General features: G+C 41.6%; 1 long non-coding RNA gene across 24 annotated transcripts in view; it reads right to left on the bottom strand.

The window, feature by feature from the left end:
* Window positions 1-20,276, bottom strand: part of LOC140847856 (uncharacterized) — a 112,804-nt gene extending 92,528 nt beyond the window's left edge. For all 24 annotated transcript variants that reach the window (XR_012128096.1, XR_012128099.1, XR_012128104.1 and 21 more), the window contains exon 1: window positions 20,060-20,276. This is a non-coding gene — a long non-coding RNA (uncharacterized lncRNA). The remainder of the gene's footprint in view (window positions 1-20,059) is intronic.
* Between the last annotated feature and the right edge of the window lie 4,637 nt (window positions 20,277-24,913).

Raw genomic sequence — 24,913 nt, 5'->3', positions numbered from 1 at the left:
CTGAACATTTCAACACATGGCCCAGCGAAGACTGCCCTGTCTGGCACCTTGGGGAAAAGGCATATAAGCTGGCCTCCTGTGTGTTCGTGGAGTAATAGCAGAGTTGGCTTCCAAAGATCATGGTAGTGTACCTGAAACATCTGGGAGGTAAGAGTATCTTACGGGGAAGTTTAGTTTTATCTTTAAGGCCAGTGCATGTACCTCCCATAGCCCTATCTACTGACCCATCTGTAACTTGCACAGGGAGCGGGGTGAAAGTCTGGTATACGAGACGAGGACGAGATGATCCCATTCCTGTCACAGGAAAACTCTCTTGCATGCATTCTGCCTGAGGGACAAGATTTGCCTTTGCTGCTGTCATTAAAGCAGGTATCTTACCGCCCTTAAAGTAATTTTCTTCTACAGTCCTTGTGGCCTGGTATGTGCCCCCCTGGCTGCAGCTTCCCTGTCACAATTTCTCTGTACCTCCTGCCCGTTCAGCTGCTGACTGCATGTGGAACAGGCCAGCTATAGACTTAATCTGCATGGGGGTTTGAACCTAGCTGAATACTCGGCTTGAGGATTATCATGATTTTATGTCAATAGTCTGGGTACAGTGATCCAGTTTTCTCACACAGGGGCCGTTGTGGATGATGGGGTACGAGTACTTTGTGAGTCAAAATTTCTGGAGCATTGAGCTGTTGGTAAAATGGCAGTATTTCCAGAATCTCTCACCTGGCCTTAGTGCATCTCCATATCAATAGGTGCTCCCAAGGGGAGGAGAGTAAAATTAGGCCATCTCCATATGAAAAGGCATTTATTTATTTATTTGTTTGTTTGTCTGTTCTGGTATCATTAATCTACAATTACATGAGCAACATTATGGTTACTAGACTCCCCCCATCATCAAGTCCCCACCACCTACCCCGTTAACAGTCACTGTGCATCAGCGTACTAACATGGTGTAGAATCACTACTTGTCTTCTCTGTGTTGTAAATTGCTCTCCATGATCCCCCTTACATTATGTCTGCTAATCGAAATGCCCCTTTTTCCCCATTGTCCCTCCCCTCCCTCCCATCCTCCCCAGGCCCCTTCCCTTTGGTAACTGTTAGTCCATTCTTGGGTTCTGTGAGTCTGCTCCTGTATTGTTGATTCAGTTTTTGCTTTGTTCTTATACTCCACATATGAGTGAAATCATTTGATACTTGTCTTTTTCTGCCTGTCTTATTTCACTGAGCATAATACCCTCCAGCTCCATCCATGTTGTTGCAAATGGTAAAATTTGTATTCTTCTCATGGCTGAATAATATTCCATTGTGTATATGTACCACATTTTCTTTATCCATTCATCTACTGATGGACACTCAGGTTGCTTCCATTTTTTGGCTATTGTAAATAGTGCTGCATTAAACATAAGGGTGCATATGTCTTTTTCAAACTGGGCTGCTGCATTCCTAGGGTAAATTCCTAGGAATGGAATTCCTGGGTCAAAGGTATTTCTATTTTGAGTTTTCTGAGGCACCACCATACCTCTTTCCACAATGTTTGAACTAATTTACATTCCCCCCAGCAGTGTAGGAGGGTTCCCCTTTCTCCGCATCCTCGCCAGCATGTGTTGTTGTTTGTCTTTGGATGTTGGCCATCCTAACTGGTATGAGGTGGTACCTCATTGTGATTTTAACTTGCATTTCTCTGATGATTTGCAATGTGGAGCATCTTTTCATGTGCCTGTTGGTCATCTGAATTTCTTCTTTGAAGAAGTGTCTCTTCAGATCCTCTGCCCATTTTTTAATTGGATTGTTAGCCTTTTGTTTGTTGAGGTGTGTGAACTCTTTATATATTTTGGATGTCAACCGCTTATGGAGTTTGTCATTTATGAATACATTCTCCTGTACTGTAGGATGCCTTTTTGTTCTACTGATGGTGTCCTTTGCTGTACAGAAGCTTTTCAGCTTGATATAATCACACTTGTCCATTTTTGCTTTTGTTTCCCTTGCCCAGGGAGATATGTTCATGAAGAAGTTGCTCATGTTTATGTCCAAGAGATTTTTGCCTATGTATTTTTCTAAGAGTTTTATGGTTTCATAACTTACGTTCAGGACTTTGATCCATTTTGAATTTACTTTTGTGTATGGGGTTAGACAATGATCCATCCAGTTTCATTCTCTTACATGTAGCTGTCCAGTTTTACGAACACCAGCTGTTGAAAAGGCTGTCATTTCCCCATTGTACATCCATGGCTCCTTTGTCATATATTATTTGGCCATGTATGTGTGGGTTTATATCTGGGCACTCTATTCTGTTCCACTGGTCTATGGGTCTGTTCTTGTGCCAGTACCAGATTGTTTTGACTACTGTGGCTTTTTAGTAGAGCCTGAAGTTGGGAAGCGAGATCCCCCTGCTTTATTCTTCCTTATTAGGATTGCTTTGGCTATTTGGGGTCTTTTGTCGTTCCATATGAATTTTAGACCTATCTTCTCTAGTTCAATGAAGAATGCTGTAGGTATTTTGATAGGGATTGCATTGAATCTGTAGATTGCTTTAGGCAGGATGGCCATTTTGACAATATAAATTCTTCCTACCCAAGAGCATGGGATGAATTTCCATTGATTAGTGTCCTCTTTAATTTCTCTTAGGAGTGTCTTGTAGTTTTCAGGGTAAAGGTCTTTCACTTCCTTGGTTAGGTTTATTTTATTCTTTTTGATACAATTGTGAATGGAATAGTTTTCCAGATTTCCCTTTCTGCTAGTTCATGATTAGTGTATAGGAATGCAACAGATTTCTGTGTATTAATTTTGTATCCTGCAACTTTGCTGAATTCATATATTAGTTCTAGTAGTTTTGGAGTGGATTCTTTAGGATTTTTTATGTACAATATCAGGTCATCTGCAAACAGGGACAGTTTGACTTCTTCCTTGCCAATCTGGATGCCTTTTATTTCTTTGTGATCTATGAATGCTATGGCTAGGACCTCCAGCACTATGTTGAATGAAAGAGGGGAGAGTGGGCAACCTTGTCTTGTTCCTGATCTTATAGGAAAATCTTTCAGCTTCTCACTGTTAAGTATAATGTTGGCTGTTGGTCATATATGGCCTTTATTATGTTTAGGTACACAATTGCCCTTTATACCCATTTTGTTGAGAGTTTTTATCATGAATGGATGTTGAATTTTGTCGAATGCTTTTTCAGCATCTATGGAGATGACTGTGTGGTTTTTGTCCTTCTCTTTGTTGGCATATTGGATGATGTTGATGGATTTTTTAATGTTGTACCATCCTTTCATCCCTGGGATGAATCCCACTTGATCATGATGAATGATGTTTTTGATGTATTTTTCAATTCGGTCTGCTAATATTTTGTTGAGTGTTTTTGCATCTATGTTCATCAGGGATATTGGTCTTTAATTTTCTTTTTTTGTGGGATCTTTGCCTGTTTTTGGTATTTGATGTTGGGCTCATAGAATGAGTTTGGGAGTATTCCCTCCTCTTCTACTTTTTGGAAAACTTTAAGGATGATGGGTATTAGGTCTTCACTTAATGTTTGATAAAATTCAGCAGTGAAACCATCTGGTTCAGTGGTTGTGTTCTTAGGTAGTTTTTTCATTACCAATTGAATTTCTTTGCTGGTAATTGGTCTATTGTTATTTTCTGTTTCTTCCTGGGTCAGCATTGGAAGGTTGTATTTTTCTAGAATATTGTCTGTTTATTCTAGGTTATCCAGTTTGTTACCATATAATTTTTCACAGTATTCTCTAATAATTCTTTGTATTCCTGTGATGTCCATCATGATTTTTCCTTTCTCATTTCTGACTCTGTTAATATGTGTAGGGTCTCTTTTTTCTTGATAAGTCTGGCTAAGGTTTTATTCATTTTGTTTATTTTCTCAAAGAACCAGCTCCTCCATTCATTGATTCTTTCTATTGTTTTATTCTTCTCAATTTTATTTATATCTGCTCTATCTTTATTATGTCCCCCCTTCTACTGACTTTGGGCCTCATTTTTTCTTCCTTTTTTGGTTTCATTAATTGTGTGTTTAGACTGTTCATTTGAGTTTATTCTTCTTTCCTGAGGTAGGCCTGTATTGCAATATATTTCTGTCTTAGCATGGCCTTTGCTGTGTCCCACAGATTTTGTGGTGTTGAATTATTGTGGCCATTTGTCTCATATATTGCTTGATCTCTGTTTTTATTTGGTCATTGATCTATTAATTATGTAGGAGCATGTTATTAAGCCACCATGTGTTTGTGAGCTTTTCGTTTTCTTTGTGTAATTTATTGCTCATTTCATACCTTTGTGATCTGAGAATCTGGTTGGTACAATTTCAGTCTTTTTAAATTTACTTAGGTTCTTTTGGCTTAGTATATGATCTATTTTGAAAGTGTACCATATGCACTTTAGAAGAATGTGTATCCTGCTGCTTTTGGATGGAGTGTTCTGTAGATGTCTGTTAGATCCATCTGTTCTGTTATTCATCGCCTCTGCCTCTTTTCTTGTTTTCTGTCTGGTTAATTAGTCCTTTGGAGTGAGTGGTGTGTTGAAGTTTCTTAAAATGAATGCATTCATTGCATTCTATTTCCCCCTTTAATTCTGTCAGTATTTGTTTCACATATGTAGGTGATCCTGTGTTGAGTCCATAGCTATTTATAATAGTTATATCCTCTTGTTGGGCCAACCCTTTAATAATTATATAAAGTCCTTCTTTGTCTCATTACATTCTTAGTTTTGAAGCCTATTTTGTCTGATACAAGTACTGCAACTCCTGGTTTTTTCTCACTATTAGATGCATGTAATATCTTTTTCCATCCCTTTAATTTCAGTCTGTGTATGTCTTTTGAGTTTGATGTGAGTCTCTTGTAGGCAGCATACAGTTGGGTCTTGTTTTTTTATCCATTCAGTGACTCTATGTCTTTTGATTGGTGCATTCAGACTATTTACATTCAGGGTTATTATCAATAGGTATGTACTTATTGCCATTGCAGGCTTTAGATTCATGCTCACCAAAGATTCAAGGGTAATTCCTTTACTATCTAACAGTCTAATTTAACTCACTTTGTATGCTATTACAAACACAACCTAAAAGTTCTTTTTTTTTTTTTTTCATTCTTTTTCTTCCCCCTCCATTCTTTGTATGTCATGAATCATACTCTGTAGTCTTTGTCTACCCCTTGGGTGATATCTATTTAGCCTTAGGAATACTTCCATCTATAGGAGTCCCTCCAAAATGCAGTGTACAGGTGGTTTGTGGGAGGTAAATTCTCTCAGCTTTCGCTTATCTTCAAATTGTTTAGTCTCTCCTTTAAATTTAAATGATAACCTTGCCGGGTAGAGTATTCTTGGTTCAAGGCCCTTCTACATCATTGCATTAAATATACCATGCCACTCCTTTCTGGCCTGTAAGGTTTCTGTTGAGAAGTCTGAAGATAGCCTGATGGGTTTTCCTTTGTATGTGATCTTTTTTCTCTGTCTATCTGCTTTTAAAAGTCTGTCTTTACCCTTGATCTTTGCCATTTTAATTATTATATGTCTTGATGTTGTCTTCCTTGGGTCCCTTGTATTGGGAGATTTGTGTACCTCCATGGCTTGAGAGACTACCTCCTTCCCCAGATTGGGTAGGTTTTCAGCAATTACCTCCTCAGTGACACTTTGTATCCCTTTTTCTCTCTCTTCTTCTTCTGGTACCCCTATAATGTGAATATTGTTCTGTTTGGATTGGTCTCACTCTTCTCTCAATATTCTTTCATTCTTAGAGATTCATTTTCCTCTCTGTGTGTCTTCTTTGTATTCCTCTTCTGTAATTTCTATCCCATTTTCCATCTCTTCTACTGCACCTAATCTGCTTTTAAATCCCCTCCATTGTATGTTTCATTTCAGATATGGAATTTCTTAATGATTGAATCTCTGACTTAAATTTGTTCCTGAGTTCTTGAATATTTCTCTGTACCTCCACAATAAGCATGTTTATGATTTTTATTTTGAACTCTCTTTCAGGAAGATTGGTGAGTTCAGTTTCATTTGGCACTTTTTCTGGGGTTTATGAGATTTTGGTCTGAACCATGTTCTTTTGATGTTTACTATTTCTGTGTGGTGCCCTCTAGTGCCCGGAAGCTCCAGTCTCTGCTCAGCCCTAGAGTGAGGCTGGGGATCATAGGGGAGCAGCGCTGGTGCATGCAGGGAGGAAAGAGCTGTTTCCTGATTCCTGTCTGGGGTACTTTTCACCAGTGTCAGAGCCAGTGGGCCAAGCCCACAGGTGTAAGCCTCTGTGCTTTGTGTCTCTAGCTGTTGTAGGTAGGGGTCTCCTCTGGCTGGCCTGATGCCAGCACAGTGACTGCTGGTTTGTAACTGGTGCCAGCAGGCCAGGAGGAAGGTGTAACAGGCTGCATATCACAGTGTGGGGCCTTGGAGCTGGGCAGCCAGCCAGGGGGATGGAGTGCCTGAGGCTCCTCAAAGTTCCCAACCAGCTGGGCATATGGTGCCCAGACAACCTTGTCCCCCTATCCCTTCTCCGTGCAGCAAGCTCCATGCAAAACCAGCCCCTCCAGCAGCCTTCTCGCTGCTAGAAAGTCTGTCAGATTGCCTGCCTTTCCTTATTCCCAGAGTGGCCAGGTGTGGATCCTGTCCTCCAGTGTGTCTCTCAAGCACTCTGCCTGTCCCAGATCCCCAACCTCCAGAGTACCACTCAGTGTAGGTTTCTGCTTGCAAAGCAGAACTCCAGGGCTAGGTGGTCAGCAGTCCCAGGCTTTCACCTCTTCCCCTGCTCTGTTTCTCTTCCTCACACCAGTGAGCGGGGGTGGGGGAAGGGCCTGGATCCCACTGGATCGAGGGTTTTGTACGTTACCCTGTTTTGTGAGGTCTGCTCTGTTCATGCGGTCTGTATGCAGTCTGGTGCAGCCTTCTTTTCTGTTGCTGTTTTAGGGCTAGTTGTATTAATTAACTATATTTTCATACTATTTGTGGTTTTTCGAAAATTTCTCCTTCTCAGCTCTTTGCCATCATCTTGAATCTCTCTGTCAAAGATATATATTTAAAACTAGAACACTTGGATGGTTCTAGGTAGAGGTCTTTCAGCACCATCCATAATGAATACAAAATAGTGATTTGTAACCACAACACTCTTTTGTCTATAATCAACATGTCAAAACTTTACAAATTTCTTTCCAGCAACAGAGATTATACATGACCCTTGAAATTACAACCGATTTTCTCAGCAAGAACCCTGCTTTCAAGACAAGGCAAAACACTTGTCTAGTCTGAACCATGAAAGCTTTTGGTCTAGAAGTCTAGAGAAACAAGATTCCATGATAAATATTAGTAAAAAGAAAATCACAGCTGACCTGTCTGTTCACCTCAAAAGACCTTCCCATTTTGCCTTTTAGTATCCCAAGTTCTTCCTTCAATTTTTTGTTTTCATGACTCAAAGTCATTAGACATTCTTTGGCTTCTTTGCTCTCTATCTCAAAAAAAATAGAAAACAAAAAAAGGCATTATTCCTTCTGTTTCTCTGTCCAGGCTGAAAGCTCCTCAAATCACCCCTTCATAGCTTGATTATTTAGCTTCATGGCCTCTGTGAGGCGTTCAGAGGGAGGGTGTGACACACCAGACTTGATCTGATGAATCAAATCCCCTTTAGAATCCTTCACCTCATACATCTGAATCTAAGATGCCAAGCTTGGCCTGCATCCTACGGTCAGCAGGAAAAAGGCTAGAATGAATGGCGTGGACCATGCTGCTCATGCTGTTTGAAAAGGTCCAGGCAGGAGGAGGAATCCTGAAAACAGGAAACTTCATAGCTGGCCCCTGCTAATTCCCACACTTATTTTTGCAGTTATGATGTTGGTGATTGGGCTCATATATGGGAAATCTTATGTACTTAAGATTTATTCATCTTTAGTAGATAACATAACCCAAAATATTGATCAAAGTGGCAATTCCAGAAACGAAAGCAGTATAATGGGACCAACTGTTAAAGGCATACTGCCATGAAGAAGTGAGGCAGAACAACCCAGGCCTCTCAAAACTAAATGCAGTTTGTTCCTCCTTTTGTAACAATTCAAACATGATTAACCAGGAGTTATGGTAAACTGGGCCATAGAAAAACCCCCATAAAAAAAACCATTTTCCCAAGAAATTTATATGAAACAGCAAAGTAATAAAGATTAATAGTCCCCACTGCCCAGGGCCCCCCTTATGTTGCTTATAATATTAGAAGACACCTCTGGTATCCCCCTCATAGAAAGAATTTATGAGCAAAACAGGAAAATTTATATTTATAAATATCCCACATATAAAAGTTTATAATGAATTTATGATAAAATAATTATATTAATGGTAAGGTAGCAAGAGCAGATTTAGTGTTATTATATAAAGGATAAAGAGGACTGCAAGGCCCTGGTGCCTGTAGATGCAGGAGGGAAGGTGTAAACATCTGAAATTGTGGAATGAATATTATGAAAGAATAAGGTGTTTTTATTGTATTTGTAAGAATGTTGAATGGGTGATAGGAGTACCATCCCTAGACTTTAGATGTAAGCCTAAACCCACATGTGTAGGATAAGATTTAATTAATACTACATTTAATAACCAGAAGACATATAGCTTGAATTTTATATAACCTGCTTAAACTTTATATAGCCTTAGACACATATCTTAAACTCTATATAATTTTACATGCTTATAAGTAAAAATCATAGCCCACACGCTTAGCCCACATGCTGTCTTATGCCATTTCCTGTCTAGCACCTAGCACGTAACCTACATCTCTGGCCAAAAAGGTTAAGGGAAAGTTAAACATTAGATGTTATAAGAAAGCTGTTCAAAAAAATGATAACATCTGTAATAAGCCAGAATTATACAAAAACTGAAAGGAAAAAACATTGTACCATCCATGATCAAAGAGAACGTGTAACATTATGTAAACCTTAAGAAGATATAAAAATAAAAACCCTGCCGCTTGATGTCAGGAGATGTTACAACCTTAACTGGGTGTTTCGTCTCCTCACTCATCTCCTCACTTGCCGACGCTGTCCTTTCCTTCGTAACCCACACCTCGACTGGAGCTGGACTCCGGCAAACGAATAAGTGGTTTTTACTTCCAGGCTAGACTAGCGAGTCTAATGTCATTTCTAGTCCTCAAAAGTCACCAGAAAATAAAAATTGATTTGGGTCTTCCACTGTGGCACAAATACTAGAGGACATATTCAAACACTGGTCCTGCCAAAAGACATGGTTTGAGACACCAGAATGCTTTCTCTTAACAAATAATATTGAGGAATAACTCTGTAATAACAGCATCCTTTTTTCCCTTTTCCTTTTCACTGGACTGTCATTATGCCATTTCCTTGAGATAGAGAAAGTACTTTTTATTGTTACCTGTATCCAAGTATAAATAATGGAAAGAATTTTAGCCTTATCAAATGCTAAATTCTGTTCTTTTTCTCCCCTCAGGGAAACAGAGAAGGCAGTTTGCCCACAAGCCTATAGCGAAGGGATTCCACTCATGAAGGCCCCAGGTGAATGGAGAAACATGGCCGGCTTTCAGCTGATGGTTTTCAGTTAGGAGTTCTTTCATCTGCTGTAGCAGCTCTTCTGGGGTGAACGTGTCCAGGTTTGGGTGAGCCAGATTTGGGGGTCCATTTTCTGTGGTTTCATTGGGGGCTGTCCCCCTTCTTAGTCGGGCAGCTAAGTGGTTGGGGTGGGACATGGCAGCAGTATCTATGGAAAAGTCACAAGCTGAAATTGTAGCTGTCCCCTTCTACATGGGGTCCCCATGAGTCCCACAGTTCCATTAGCAATTACTAGTAAGTGTTCCAAAAGTTGCCTACTTTCTCTCCAATTATATTTAGAACATTTTTCCTTTTAAACAGAAAGGTATATCTTAGCTTCAGTGTGACTGTGTGTGTCTGTGTATAAAGGGGTACCGTGAAGAGCTGGGAAATGGAGGAGCAGAGAAAGGCATGATATGATGCTTGGGAATTCTAACACAAGCAATTCAATAGGGTTCCTATATATTTATATAAATACATATCTGTAGATATGGGCAAAGGATCATTAAATTGATTCTTCCACACAAATCTTTAATCTGAAGCTCAAAGCTCCATATTTTGGGTGAATTGTAGAGCATGTGAATTCTATCTCAAGAAACCTGTTAAAAACCTTCACATTTTATTTCTTGTATTTTTGGAGAAGAGGAGAACGTATTTCTGAATGTTTACTATGTGCTGAATCACGACACCAGACATGTTTTCTACCCTCACTAAAATTCAACTAAGTAGTTATTTTACAGTTGATGGAACTGAGTTCACAGTAGTTTTTTTAAACTGCATGGTCTACTTCTTATTTTTTCTTATTAAGGGATTATTCTTTTTTCCTGAGGTAGGCCTGGACTGCAATATACTTCCCTGTTAGCACTGCCTTTGCTGCTTCCCACAGATTTTGTGGTATTGAATTATTGTTGTCATTTGTCTCCATTTATTGCTGATCTTTTTGTTTTTATTCAGTCATTGATCCATTGATTATGTAAGAGCATGTTATATTAAGCCTCCATGTGTTTGTGGGCTTTTTCATTTTGTGTAATTTATTTCTAGTTTCATACCTTTGTGATCTGAGAAGCTGGTTGGTAAAATTTCAATCTTTGTAAATTTACTGAGGCTCTTCTTGTGGCCTAGTATTTGACCTATTCTTGAAAATATCCCATGTGCACTTGAAAAGAATGTGTATCCTACTGCTTCTGGGTGGAGTGTTTCTGTAGGGGTCTGTTAGGTCCAACTGTTCTAATGTGTTGTTCCTTTGTCTCCTTATTTATTTTCTGTTTGTTTGATCTGTCCTTTGGAGAGAGTGGTGTGTTGAAGTCTCCTAAAATGAATGCATTGCATTCTATTTCCCCATTTAATTCTGTTAGTATTTGTTTCACATATGTAGGTGCTCCTGTGTTGGATGCATATATATATATATATATATATATATATATATATATATATATATATATTGATATCGTTAATGTACAATTACTTGAACAACATTATGGTTACTAGACTCCCCCTATTATCAAGTCTCCCCTACATACCCCATTACAGTCACTGTCCATCAGCATTGTAAGATGTGATAGCATCATTACTTGTCTTCTGTGTATATACTGCCTTCCCCATGTCCCCAAACCCCTACATTATGTGTGCTAATCATAATGCCCAGTTTTCCCCCTTATCCCTCCCTTCCCACCCATCCTCCCCAGACCCCTTTCCTTTGGTAACTGTTAGTCCATTCCTGGATTCTGTGAGTCTGCTGCTGTTTTGTTCCTTCAGTTTTTTTCTTTGTTCTTATACTCCACATATGAGTGAAATCATTTGATACTTGTCTTTCTCCACCTGGCTTATTTCACTGAGCGTAATACCCTCCAGCTCCATCCATGTTGCTGCAAATGGTAGGATTTGTTTCCTTCTTATGGCTGAATAGTATTCCATTGTGTATATGTACCACATATTCTTTATCCATTCATCCACTGATGGACACTTAGGTTGCCTCCATTTCTTGGCTATTGTAAATAGTGCTGCAATAAATACAGGAGTGCATATGTCTTTTTCAAACTGGGATCCTGCATTCTTAGGGTAAATTCCTAAGAGTGGAATTCCTGGGTCAAATGGTATTTCTATTCTGAGTCTTTTGAGGAACCACCATACTGCTTTCCACAATGGTTGAACTAGTTTACATTCCCACCAGCAGTGTAGGAGGATTCCCCTTTCTCCACATCTTTGCCAACATTTGTTGTTCTTTGTCTTTTGGATGTTGGCCATCCTAACTGGTGTGAGGTGATATCGTGGGATTAATTTGGATTTCCCTGATGACTACCAATGTGGAGCATCTTTTCTTCTGTCTGTTGGCTATCTGAATTTCTTCTTTGGAGAACTGTCTGTTCAGATCCTCTGCCCATTTTTTATTGGATTATTTGCTTTTTGTTTATTGAGGTGTGTGAGCTCTCTATACATTTTGGATGTCAACCCTTTATCAGATCTGTCATTTATGAATATATTCTCCCATACTGCAGGATGTCTTTTTGTTCTACTGATGGTATCCTTTGCTGTACAGAAGCTTTTTAGTTTGATACAGTCCCACTTGTTCATTTTTGCTTTTGTTTCTCATGCCCAGGGAGATATGTTCATGAAGAAGTTGCTCATATTTATGTCCAAGAGATTTTTGCCTATACTTTTTTTCTAAAAGTTTTATGGTTTTCTGACGTACATTCAGGCCTTTGATCCATTTTGAGTTTACTTTTCTGTACGGGGTTAGACAATAATCCAGTTTCATTCTCTTACATGTAGCTGTCCAGTTTTGCTGACATCAGCTGTTGGCAAGAGGCTGTCATTTCCCCATTGTATATCCATGGCTCCTTTATCATCTATTAATTGACCATATATGCTTGGGTTTATATCTGGACTCTCTAGTCTGTTCCACTGGTCTATGGGTCTGTTCTTGTGCCAGTACCAAATTGTCTTGATTACTGTGGCTTTGTAGTAGAGCTTGAAGTCAGGGAGCATAATTCCCCTACTTTATTCTTCCCTCTCAGGATTGCTCTGGATATTCGGGGTCTTTTGTGGTTCCTGCATAGATATTTATAGTGGTTATATCCTCTTGTTGGAGAAACCCCTTTATCATCATGTAATGTCCTTCTTTGTCTCTTGTTACTTTGTTTTGAATTCTATTTTGTCTGTTAAAAGTACTGCAACACCTGATTTTTTTCTCCCTATTTGCAGGAAATATCTTTTTCCATCCCTTCACTTTTACTCTGTGTATGTCTTTGGGTTTGAAGTAAGTCTCTTGTAGGCAGCATACAGATGGCTCTTGTTTTTTATCCATTCAGTGACTCTATGTCTTTTGATTGGTGCATTCAGACCATTTACATTTAGGGTAATTATCAATAGGTATGTATTTATTGCCATTGCAGGCTTTATATTCATGGTTACCAAAGGTTCAAGGGTAATTCCCTTACAATCTAACAGTCTAATTTAACTCATTTCATATGCTATTACAAACACAACCTAAAGGGTTTTTTTTTCCTTGTTCTTTCTCGTCCATTCTTTATATATTAGGTATCAGATTCTGTACTCTTTGTCTATCCCTTGATTGACTTTGATTGTAGTTGATTTGATTTTGCATCTGCTTAGTAATTAATTCTTCTACTTTATTTACTGTGGTTTTATTTCCCCTGATGACAGCTATTTAGCCTTAAGAACACTTCCATCTATAGCGGTCCCTCCAAAATACACTGTAGAAGTGGTTTGTGGGAGGTAAATTCTCTCAGCTTTACCTTATCTGAAAATTGTTTAATCCTTCCTTAAAATTTAAATGATAATCTTGCCGTGTAGAGTATTCTTGGTTCAAGGCCCTTCTGCATCATTGCATTAAATATATCATGCCACTCCCTTCTTGCTGTAAGGTTTCTTTTGACAAGTCTGATGATAGCCTGATAGGTTTTCCTTTGTAGGTGATCTTTTTGCTCTCTCTAGCTGCTTTTAAAAGTCTGCCCTTATCCTTGATCTGTTACATTTTAATTATTATATGTCTTGATGTTGTCTTTCTTGGGTGCCTTGTGTTGGGAGATCTGTGCACCCCCATGGCCTGGGACACTTTCTTCTTCCTCAGGTTTGGGAAGTTTTGCACAATTACCTCCTTAAAGACACTTTCTATCCCTTTTTCTCTCTCTTCTTCTGGTACCCCTATAATGCAAATATTGTTCTGTTTGGATTGGTCACACAGTTCTCTCAATATTCTTTCATTCCTAGAGATCCTTTTTTCTCTTTGTGCCTCAGCTTCTTTGTATTCTTGTTCTCTAATTTGTAGTCCATTTACTGTCTCTTCTACTACATCTAATCTGCTTTTAAATTCCACTATTGTATGTTTCATTTCAGATACAGAATTTCTTAATAATTGAATCTGTCTTAAATTCATGCCTGAGTTCTTGAATATTTTTCTGTACCACCATGAGGATGTTTATGATTTTTATTTTGAACTCTCTTTCAGGAAGATTGGTGAGTTCAGTTTTACTTCATCCTTTTTCTAGTGTTTGTGAGATTTTAGTTGGAACCAGTTTCCTTTGACATTTCATATTTGTATTTGGTGTCCTCTAGTGCCCAGAAGCTCTAATCTCTGGAGCTGCTCAACCTCTGGAGCGATGTCCGGGGTCACAGGGGAGCAGCACTGGTGCCTGGGGATAGGAAAGAGCTGTTTGCTGCTTCCCGGCTGCGGTGCCTGTCTCCACTGTCAGATCCAGTGGGCCGAGCACACAGGTGTAAGCCTCTGTGCTTTGCGTCTGTAGCTGCCACAGGTGGAGCCTCCCTGACTGGCCTGACGCCAGGGCAGGGACTGCCAGTTTGCAAGCTGGTGCCAGCAGGCCAGGAGGAAGGCGCAGCATGATCACAGTGGGGGGCCTTGGAGCCGAGTAGGCAGACAGAGGGATGGAGTACCTGAAGTTCCTGAAAGTTCCCAACCCGCTGGGCAGAGCATACCCAAACAACCTTGTCCACCTATCTGTTCTCCCGAGCAGCAAGCTCCGTGCAATCCCCACCCCTTTAGCAGCCCTGTCATTGGTAGGAAGCCTCTCAGACCGCCTGTCTTTCCTTTGTTCCAGAGCAGCCAGATGTGGATCCCTGTTCTCCACAAATGGCTGGAATTTCAGTTTCTCCAAGTATTCCACCTGTCTTAGCTTTCCAATACCACTAATCTCCAGATAACCATGCAAAGTAAGTTTGTGCTCCCACAGCAGATCTCCAGGCAGGGTTCTCAGCAATCCTACGCTTCCACCGCCTCCCCGTGCTGTTTCTCTTCCTCCCACTGATGAGCTGGAGTCGGGGAGGGGCTTGGGTCCCACCGGTTCAAGGCTTTGGTACGTTACCCTGTTTTGTGAGGTCTGCTCTGTTCTCAAGATGTATGCAGTCTGGCAAAGCCTTCTGTCCTGTTGCTCTTTTAGGATTAGTTGTATTAAGTATATTTTTATATTATATGGGGTTTGGGGAGGAGTTCTCTGTCTCTCCTCTCACCCCGCCATCTTTAATCCACAGGACCTAAAGCTGAGCTCACAGTTTTATAGCTCATCCAAGGTTATGTTATAAGAGGCACAACCACATATCAAGGACGATTTTCTAAAATCCAGCCCTGTAATATAGTAAAGTACTACTTAACAGTTAGGCTTTTGATAGGCAATAATTTTGCAAAGCACACTAAAAAGACTAAGAAATCTTACTTATTTATTTCATATTCTGAGACAATTTTAAGCATACCACGTTATTTTGTAGCAGGGTTTTAATGGGGACATAAATATGATAGATGAGTATATCCCAGCTCCACTTCTGTATGGCTACCACCTGGGCAAACACAGAAATCTCTTGTAATGACTACCTACATGCTACATGCTACAGGCAAACATTTTCTTTCTCATATTTCGTTAAGATGATGCTAATAAGTCTTTCCAGGAGGAACTGCAGAGTCACTGAGTCACTGGGAGATGAAGAAAGAGAAGCACCCTCTCTAGGATGCTGTGTCCTAACATCCATGAGAGCTTGCTCAGTGCACCTGGAGTAAAATGCAACCAAACACACGGACCTGCTTAGGCCTGAAGGGCCTTGTAGGTCATCAGAGACAGTGCTGTTGACAGGAGAGTGGACCCAGGCGCTACAGCCTGCATGACATCTCCCTGGAAAGCTAGCAAAATGAAAAAGCATTCTTGTGAAATTCCTTGAGGATGGTGGTGATTTTACAAAGTGAAAACACTAATAAAGCATTAGATTCAATTGCGAACCTTCTGAAGGCATCTATATTTCACATATCCTAATTCATTTACGAAAGAGGTCTAATGCTGAAGGGTGCCCTCTTAGCACTAGGTGACTACAACAGACTGCTTTAGTCTTCTCCAGGAAAATAATTTGGATTTTTATGCATACAATAATTTTTATAAAAATTATTTGAGTAAAGCCAGCTTCTGGCTTTCTATACAATTCATCTTTGCACAGTATGAGATGCCGGCACTAACATTTCATAAAAGTGGTTTTTTACTACATAACAGTGTTCCTACTTATTTTGCTGAGCAATACTAAAATTTAAGGTAATAGACAAAAAGATAAAATCCTCATACTGTGTATTATTTACTTGTCAACATTAAATTTCCTTAGGCATTATACTATACTTTGTAAAAGTAAATGGAAATGTACACAGATTTTTTTTTAAGTATATAAGCAGATATCCAGAGATGTGTTTGGTTTCATTTCATCATATGTACACATTTCTCACTAATGGTTTTTCTAAGAGAGAAGAAAGGGAAGAAAAAGAGGTGACAGGGAAGGGAAGGGCAGTGGGAAGGGAAGAAAAGACAGATTTTCTCCTGAAAATTATTCAGGTATTTTTCCTCCTCGACTTCCCTTTATACCCCCACCACACCTTTAGATGCAACCATAATAAAGCTTAAACTGGTTCTAGTTGTTGTATTGGTGTTCCTAATTTTGTCAGGTTGCCCAGATTTTATAAGGACATGAGGAAAAAAGGCTGTATTGTGATAAAGGAGACAGTAAAAACAACACTGAGTGCCACTAACAGACATGTGATCTTCAGAAGTCACTTGACCTTATAACGATTTATTCACTGGTCTAGCAAATGATGAGCATTACGGTGGCTTTTGGCTCAAAAACTCTGTGAAAAGTTTTCTTAAGCTTCTAACAAGACCACAGTCCCAGCACATGTACCCTAGCACAGTCACGGCCATAACACCCTCCCTCACTAACACACATGCCTATACTAGGTATAATAAACTCTTGGTTATCAGCATTGCTAGGAAAAATTATTTGGAGATTCAGATGCCATAGTAAATAAGAAGTCAGCATATAGGCCAAACATAAGCATGAAATACTACCAAAATTTTACTAAAAGCAATTTAATAGATTTTTGGTAACTCAAAGGGCATTTAAGATTTTAGAGTATTTTGGGGGCATCATTATGAGTTATCACAGAGTAGCGCGTACATGAAATGTTGTGGATAAAATGAAAGTTCCTGTCTCACCTGGCCCTGGATGGCTACCTCACTACAAAGGTATGGGCAATACATCGTTATTGACTCCATATAAAGAGCTCTGCCCAGTGCTCTGGCTGACATGGTGGCATGGCTGCAAGGCTGCAGGAGAGCAGAGCAGAGGCTGGAGTGGTGGCAGCGCTGAGGACAGAGACTGGGACGGCTGTGTGGGCAGAGAGGCCCAGAGGACGGCTGTGCAGGCAGAGGGGCCCAGAGGCACAGACCGGCTTGCTGCAAGCAGACTTGCTCTGAGTGAACAGGATTTTAGTGACTGACCTGCCACCGTGGAAATAAAGTTGGGTATAACCCTTTCACCCCAAGCATGTCCTACTGTCATTTCTTTGGTCACATTGAATCCATAGTGATCTTGCCTGAGGCTGAAACCCATTGGCAAGACAAATTCTCAAAGGTTTTTAGTATCACCTTGAGCTATTTTTGTTGGGCAAACACAGAGATGCAGTATAAATCCTTCTGCACATCTTCAAAGGTTATGGAATAACCAAGGTTCTATCTAGTAACAGAATTTCTAATAAAAAGGCAACATATCTGGATCTGGTATGTGTCATTTCTCAGCAAAGGTGATGTTTAACTACAAGGAGAGTGAGTTAACACAGGATTCATCAAGATTTTACCAATAAGGAAGAATGAATGCCTTTTGTCCACTGCTGTGTTCCCAGCATCTAGAATATCCTGACATATTCGGGGGTTCAACAAATACTTGCTGAATGAATGTTCTAGCCTCCTCCATAGTGTCTCTCTCATCTCTTTCCACTACAGCCCCACTACCTCTGTGCTTTCTTCGCTGATACAAGATCATCCCCTGCTTAAAATCCTTCCCATACAGCACAGAGTTCCAGCTCCCAAGCAAGACAAACATGGCCTTTCAAATTACAGTCTCCACTTACCCACCAGTACCGTCTCCTGTCACAATGCTGCTTGGTGCCAAGCCCATTAGGGGCTCACAGTTCCCTGCATTCTTTGGTTTCTCCCCTTCTATCTGTTCTCTGCTCTGCCTGAAATGTCTGGCCCTGCTTTTTCCCTGCAAATACCCACTGGACAGCTCAATGTCCAGCACAAATCTATGTCCTGTGTCACAGGAACCATTCTTACGTCTGAGCTCCCAAAAGCACTTTGTGTGTCCCCCCTCCTCCCCTCCACCTTACTCTGCAAAGTACTGTTATCATCACAGGCCAGTCCTTCTTCCTGTCAAACTTAATCAAGTTCCCTATTTTATTCTTCTTAGAGACTGGCACAAAGCAGACTCTCAGCAAGTGTCATAATGAAATTAAAATATAGTAATCTGGTATTTTAAAGTCTAACATTTGTAAAACAGTTTCTGTCGTGTGGGGGGTCAAACCCTGAATGCAAGTATTATCAGTTTTTCTAGAGTTCTACAGCACTCATTTCCAGGTTCTTGAACTCAACTTTGAAAGCTTATTTTGAAAACTAGTACTGTTTTTCATAACACTACAAAGATACCTGGATGTCATTTCATAACATATTATATTATTCGATCCTCATGCACACATCAAAGTGAAAAAAAGACTTTTAAAATAATTTTTCTTAATGAAATGCTTTATTTTTTTAAAAGAGCTTGATTTCTTCCTTTTCCTATTCCATAGATTTAAACAAACATACCAAACAGTCCAAGTTTTAAACAAAAGCTCTTTTTTTAAAAGAGCTTGATTTCTTCCTTTTCCTATTCCATAGATTTAAACAAACATACCAAACAGGACCCTCTATAAAAGGGGGAAAAAGTAGGGCGTGGAGAAGAGAATATCTATGCACCCCTACGTTAGGATGTCAACACTGTCCCACAATAATGAGGGACTGGCTGTCTATAATCATTGCCAACCTGTGGGAGGATGTCACCCTTCTACATTACCAAGTAGGAAGGCAATACAGTGACCAATACCTTTTAAGAATAAAATTTCTTTTTGAAGGGTTTAGTTGTATTTCATAGGATAATACACAACCTGAGGTCAGTTACAAAAAAAAAGAAAGATGTTCCTTTTACAATGTACACAATATATAAAGAACCACTAAAATGGACCCAGTAGAAAAGCAGATCAATCCCTCTGAAGACTCCAATCACTGTATTCTCTCACAGGCCACATTTAAACGTCACTTGTTCTCTCAATTCCAGGGCAGTCCCCAGCTTTGGCCTCTGCCCCAGGATCTGTTCAGCCCAGTACAAACTGGGAACATCCTGGGAGTTAGGCAGGACCCCCTAGCTCTCCTCTTCCTCCACAAAGAGCAAGGGATGCTGACAGTGCCTTGTGTTAATAGTGCCGCCTCACTTAACCAGATCTGAGGCTTTTGAGGTCCTAACACCACCTTACAGTTTTAGGCTTCGGTTTTCCATTTCATTCCTCATTGGTTCTGTGGCATACATTATCACTCAACAGTTTTCCTGGTGGATGAGGCCTGACCAGAACCTGCGTTTCATTTTCTGTTAGCGATGTTTACTGCCTCCAGCTTACACATTTCCAACAGCAAAAAAACAACTGGGGTTCTCAGCTTATGCGTACATACACACACACGCACTCACACACACATATGCTCTCTGAGACACCAGGATTTGTGAAGATTTGTTTCAGCTGTTCAGCACCTCCCACCACCAGAGGTCCCTTGTTCGTCAGTGTGCGGGGACACATCCTCCGCATGGAGTGGTTTTTGTCTTCCAAAAGTGTACCCTTAACCCCTTCCCTTATAATGAGGGACTGGCTGTCTATAATCATTGCCAACCTGCGGGAGGATGTCACCCTTAAACCACCTTCGCGACCTACACAGGACGTCACCTGCGGCCAGCCAAGCTGGTAAAAGGGGGGAAGAGCACTTTGGGACGGCCGCCATGCCGCCTTTTGCCACCCGATGAGACTCCTCAGTGCCTTGGAAGCCCTCCCAGAGGAGGGGACGCCCCACCCCTTGCCATCCCCAAAGGCTCTGGGTCCCGGAGGGGACTGCGGAAACGGCTTCCAGGGCAGAAAAGGAGCCACGCCCTCTCTGAGCCCCTGTCCGCCTCCTGCCCCGGCTCACCCGGCGCCCGCGCTCGGCCTCTCTCGGGGTCACTGCTTCTTCGGCATCGTGCCCACTGGGGCATGGCTCCAGACTCGGACGCAGACGATGACCAGGGACGGTTCTGGACAACCGGGTCTTAAGGAGACTCGGGTTGACATGCGGCGTGACGACCCGGGCCAGCACCACTCAGATGACCGTTGCGCGGCCTCCCCGGCTCCGCTGGGGAGTTTCCCGGGCCCCGCCCCCAGAGCAGAGGCACGCCCCGCCCCGCCCCGCCCCCTCCGCCCCGACGAGGGCCCCGCCCTCCACCGTGGCTCTCCTAGCCGTCCCCGCCCCTCCACAGGCCCCGCCCCTCTCCTGCGTGCCTCCTCAGTGTCCTAAGCCTGCAGCGCCCGCTCGGTCAAGGCCCGGACTCCTGGCAATGCGCGTGACGTTGACTTGTCAGTGTGACCGCCGTGTGGGATGGTGATAATCAAACTGTCAATAATGTGTGTGGAACCGGTCTTCCCCTGGGTGTCCCTATAGAAGGCCAGAGCCACAGGGGGTCGCTGCGTCCACAGAAAGAGGGCAGTCCCAGGCGTCCTTAGAGGCCATGATCGCTGTTAGGGGGGGCCTTACATCTAGCTGTAATTAACCGAGTATGCCTGACATCCACCGACTTTGTCCTTAAAATACACGTTTAGGTGCGCAAAGCCTTCAGGATGCTTCTTGGGCTCTTGTTCCCAAGGATCAGGCTGACTTTTGATACCTGGATGCTTCAGGTGCCCTAGTCAGGTGGGATTACTGGATTGTCCTGGACTGTGTCTAGAAGGCCTAAATATTCATCTGCATTGTACAGAGGAGAGAAGATGCCTCCCAGTTACTTATAGTCTTTATTTAGACCACTTGGTGTGATTATTAACTTACTTTATTGAAGGCACATTAGTTTGTATGAGAGCTACTTCAGGCCCTCTTGGGCAGTTATATAAATTACATGCACTGTCTTACCTTTCCAAAATCCAAAAAATCCTGAATTCTGAAACAGCTTGTCCAAAGACTTTAAATAAGGGATCTAGATCTACAGCACCTACTTACTGCCTAAGGTCATTGTGAGGATTAGTGGTTAATACAGGACTCTCAGAACAATACCTGGTACGCTATTATTATTTCTGGTGTTAGAGCCAGTTCTGTCTTAGCCTGAATAGTCCAGGGTGGTGCTCCTCTCACACTTCTGCGAGTAGATGGAATCTAAGTGCAGCTAAGATGCGGTTTTGCGGTAGGTGAATGAATGCAAAGCAATATAGTAGGGTATTTCGTGAGATATTCGTTTCATGCTTTCTGCGTTCTCCCCTCTCCCCACCTCTTCCCCCCTGCTGCTCTGTTTGGAGAAGGCAGCTATAGCCCCTTTGTGTTTCCTACCTCAAGGGAATTTGCAGGTCTCTTGGAAGACCAACCTCTCATCTCGTCTTTTGTGAAAGCCCAATCTTAGGAAATACATTATCTACCCCAAGTGCCTTGGAGGGAGAAGGGAGAGGGCCCAGGTTGGGTGCGGGTATTTTCACAGCAGCTGGAGGGAAGAATGATTGCACTAGAGGGGGAGTGAGGTGGCGGCTGGTGGTCTCAGGAGCCTCAGAGACTTGAGCCGCAGCCCCTGCAGCACCAGGACACAGGGAACACTCTTGGAGGGACGGAGCCATGTGAGGCATCTATTGGACCCTGGGAACCTGGTTCCACAGCCTCAGCAGATTCTGAAATCCAGGCTTGTCTCTGTAAATAACACAGCAAACTGCCCTCTCCTTGTAAGAATCCTATGGGAATATGATGGTATCAGCATCAATGGGCTGGTCAAGGCAACAGGCTGAAGAATAAAAGACCCTAACTCCTGTGGGCACTAAAATCCCTCCTGGATTTTTCCATGACCCCAGGGAAAGAGGGCCTCCACTCAAAGCCTCAGTGATGCCTGAGGGTGGATTTCTCTCCTCCTACAGGCAGGGGGAGAGAGAAAGTAAAAATATCCAACATTTTATGCACATCTGAGTTAGAAGTCTGTCAACCTTAAAAGTAAGATAGTTATTTGGTTTACAAAATGAGTTTATTTGGGGATAGCAGAGGAATTGCAATTCAGGACAATCAAACTATGGCAAACCATAGACAAGTGCAATAAAACAAAGGGAAGATCAGCTTTTACTAGGTTTTAGGAGATAACTGGGAGGGTTGTTTTGAAAAAAAGTTCATTGGAGAAAACAAGTTAGAAGTTGCAGTAGTTTCTCCTTGGCTGCAGGCAGTGGTTAATGTGTGGCTCCTGGGGCAGGGAGGGATCTTCCTTCTTGCTCTTAAAAGCAGGAAATAAAATTTCTACGTGAAAAATGTCCTCCATCCTCAAGGTAAAAATTGTCTTCCTTCTTCCTGCTGGTTATGCCGGCAGCAGGGTGGCCCATGCATGCGAGTGTCCCCTGGTAGGGCTTCGCGACTCCATTTCAAATGCGGTTTCTTTACTATAGTTAACAAGACAAATATTCATACTTGGGACTCCAGATCCAAACAAGTAATTCCACTATACATCTATCTATACTATGGTTCCATATAGATGCCCATGTCTGGCACAGGAAAACATAGAAAGGTGACCTGTGTTTGCCTGGTGCTGGGAAGGGCTTGGCCAGCAAGCACAAGGGAATTTTGCAGGGGATGAAAATATTCTAAAACTGGATTCTTGTGATGACTGCAAAACTCTGCCAGCTTAATTAAAATGACGGAATCACAATGAATGAATTTTATGGTAAATTATACCTCACTAGAGCCACAGATATACCACCAGACATCAGAGCCTAATGTAAGTAACTGCGGTGTCTGGCCAAGGGTATGCCTGCCCCTTCTGTTAGGCCAGCGCAGTAGTGGCTGTGTCCTTAACGCTGTAGCTGCGCTGGGACTGGGCTAGTTTGAGCTTTAGATTCAGTTCATCATGGGCTCCAAATATTCTGAGGATGGGCTCCTCAAAAGGCTCGACAAAATTACCATGCGACCCAGCAATTCCACACCTAAGAATAGAACTGAAGCCCAGACAGAACCCAAACAAACATCTCTGTGCCTCTGATAATGTCGCTCTCCTCTAACTGATAGCTGGCAATGCAGTATCTGCCTGTTCCAGGACTGAGGTGTATAGTGGGTGCTTGCATCAGGGCAAGACTCTATATTAGACGATACAGAGGAAAATATAATAAAGGAGTGGTTGGGAATAAAGGAAATTTTAAGCTTTAACCTGCTACCAATTTGCAGCAGCCTTAGTCAAGTTTCATGAGTCCCAGGAACAACAGCCCTGCTTTATGAAAAGCTAGAACACAATGTGTGTGGTCTGCCCTTCCTTCCTCTCTTTTGTCCCATGTCTGCAAATCTTGATACAGTAAACTCATTGGGAAAGTGTCTGGTGTTTATCTTTTAGGTGATTGTCACTTCTCTGTGAATATTAAATATGAGTACTGAGACAGGGACCATGGGTTTAGGCAGAGTAGAGTGAGGGCCTCTGGAAAAGAAGCAAAGCAAGATAATTACAGTCAGAACAATGTAACAATGTGCAAAGAAGTCCCTGCTGAAACTAGTGTTAAGCATTACACCAAGTCAGTCATACTAATTCTCCAGGGGTAGATACCAAACTGAGAATATAGGCATTCTTCACTGAAATCAGTTAAACCTCAAAAGTCCAGGGGCAACTTGGAGTGTTTGAATAGTCCCTAGATAAAGAAAAGTATCTCAGCATAGCCCATGCCTTCTTGTGTCAATTAGATCATGACATTGTAAAATTTACATTAGCTTGCTGAAGGGCCCAGCTTATATTTTAACTTTACCTATATGCTGGTTTTCCTTCTCTAACCCTAATCAAGTAATCTGCAACTTGGGAAAATGATTAATTTGGTAAGCAAGCCCAGCTATAAACAGCTCAAGAAGTTAGGAAGTAAGATTCTTAATACACTCTTAAGCAAACAGACAACAACCCAGCCCAACTTGGGGGCAGGGCAGGCTGTCTTAATTGATATGCTCCCAGAGAGAACTACTATACTGAGAGAGAATCAGAGCAGCAAATTTCTTGTCACTCAACAAAAATGAGCATTCTAAGACCACTTAACAAGTCTGCAGCCCTAGCCATTAACCACATTCCTAAACATTCTCAACCACCTATAAATCCACTATAAGGCATCAGTACAGGCTCTCCTGGTATGAGCCAAGAGCTCTGTCCTCTCAGTTTATCTCTAAATAAAAGCCACTCCCCTTGCTCTCCTACCTTGAGTGTTTGCGAAGTTCATTCTTTGACTCTGAACAAAAACCCCAGTACCAGTACCATACTGTTAGGCAGGAGAATAAATATGAGAAGGGTAGAAAGAGATGAAGGCCAGGAAAGCCCTGAGTTAATCAGTTAAAGCTCAAAAAGCCAGGAGCAACTTGGCCTGGAATGTTTGAATATTCCCCAGATAAAGGAGGGTACCTCAGCATGCCCCATGCCTTTATTGTGTTAATCATGCAGGCCCAGCTTATTTTTTTAAGTTTACCTACATGCTTTTTTTTTTCTTGTTCGGCCCTAATCAAGTAGTTTGCAACCTAGGCAACTAATTTAGCATGCAGGCCCAGCCATAAACAACATAGTAAAAGGCAGGAAGGATTCCATCTGAAAGATAAGATTGTATTTTAACACCCAGGAAGTTAATAACTAAGATTCTTAATTTACTCTTTAGCAAACAGAGAGTACACAGTTATAGCAACAGCTTTCATAGGCTATGTACTACCATGAGGACAAATATCTTTCTGAGGGGCAACAGTAATTACAAATCTTCTATCTGCAATCCCTTATATTGTCTTGGACTTATTAGAGTGAATTTGAGGGGGGTTTTCAGTAGACAAAGCTAC

This window comes from Manis javanica, chromosome 2 (assembly GCF_040802235.1).
Source record: "Manis javanica isolate MJ-LG chromosome 2, MJ_LKY, whole genome shotgun sequence".
NCBI lineage: Eukaryota > Metazoa > Chordata > Mammalia > Pholidota > Manidae > Manis > Manis javanica.
The sequence above is the reverse complement of the archived record's forward strand: the minus strand, read 5'-3'. Positions and strand labels throughout refer to the sequence as shown.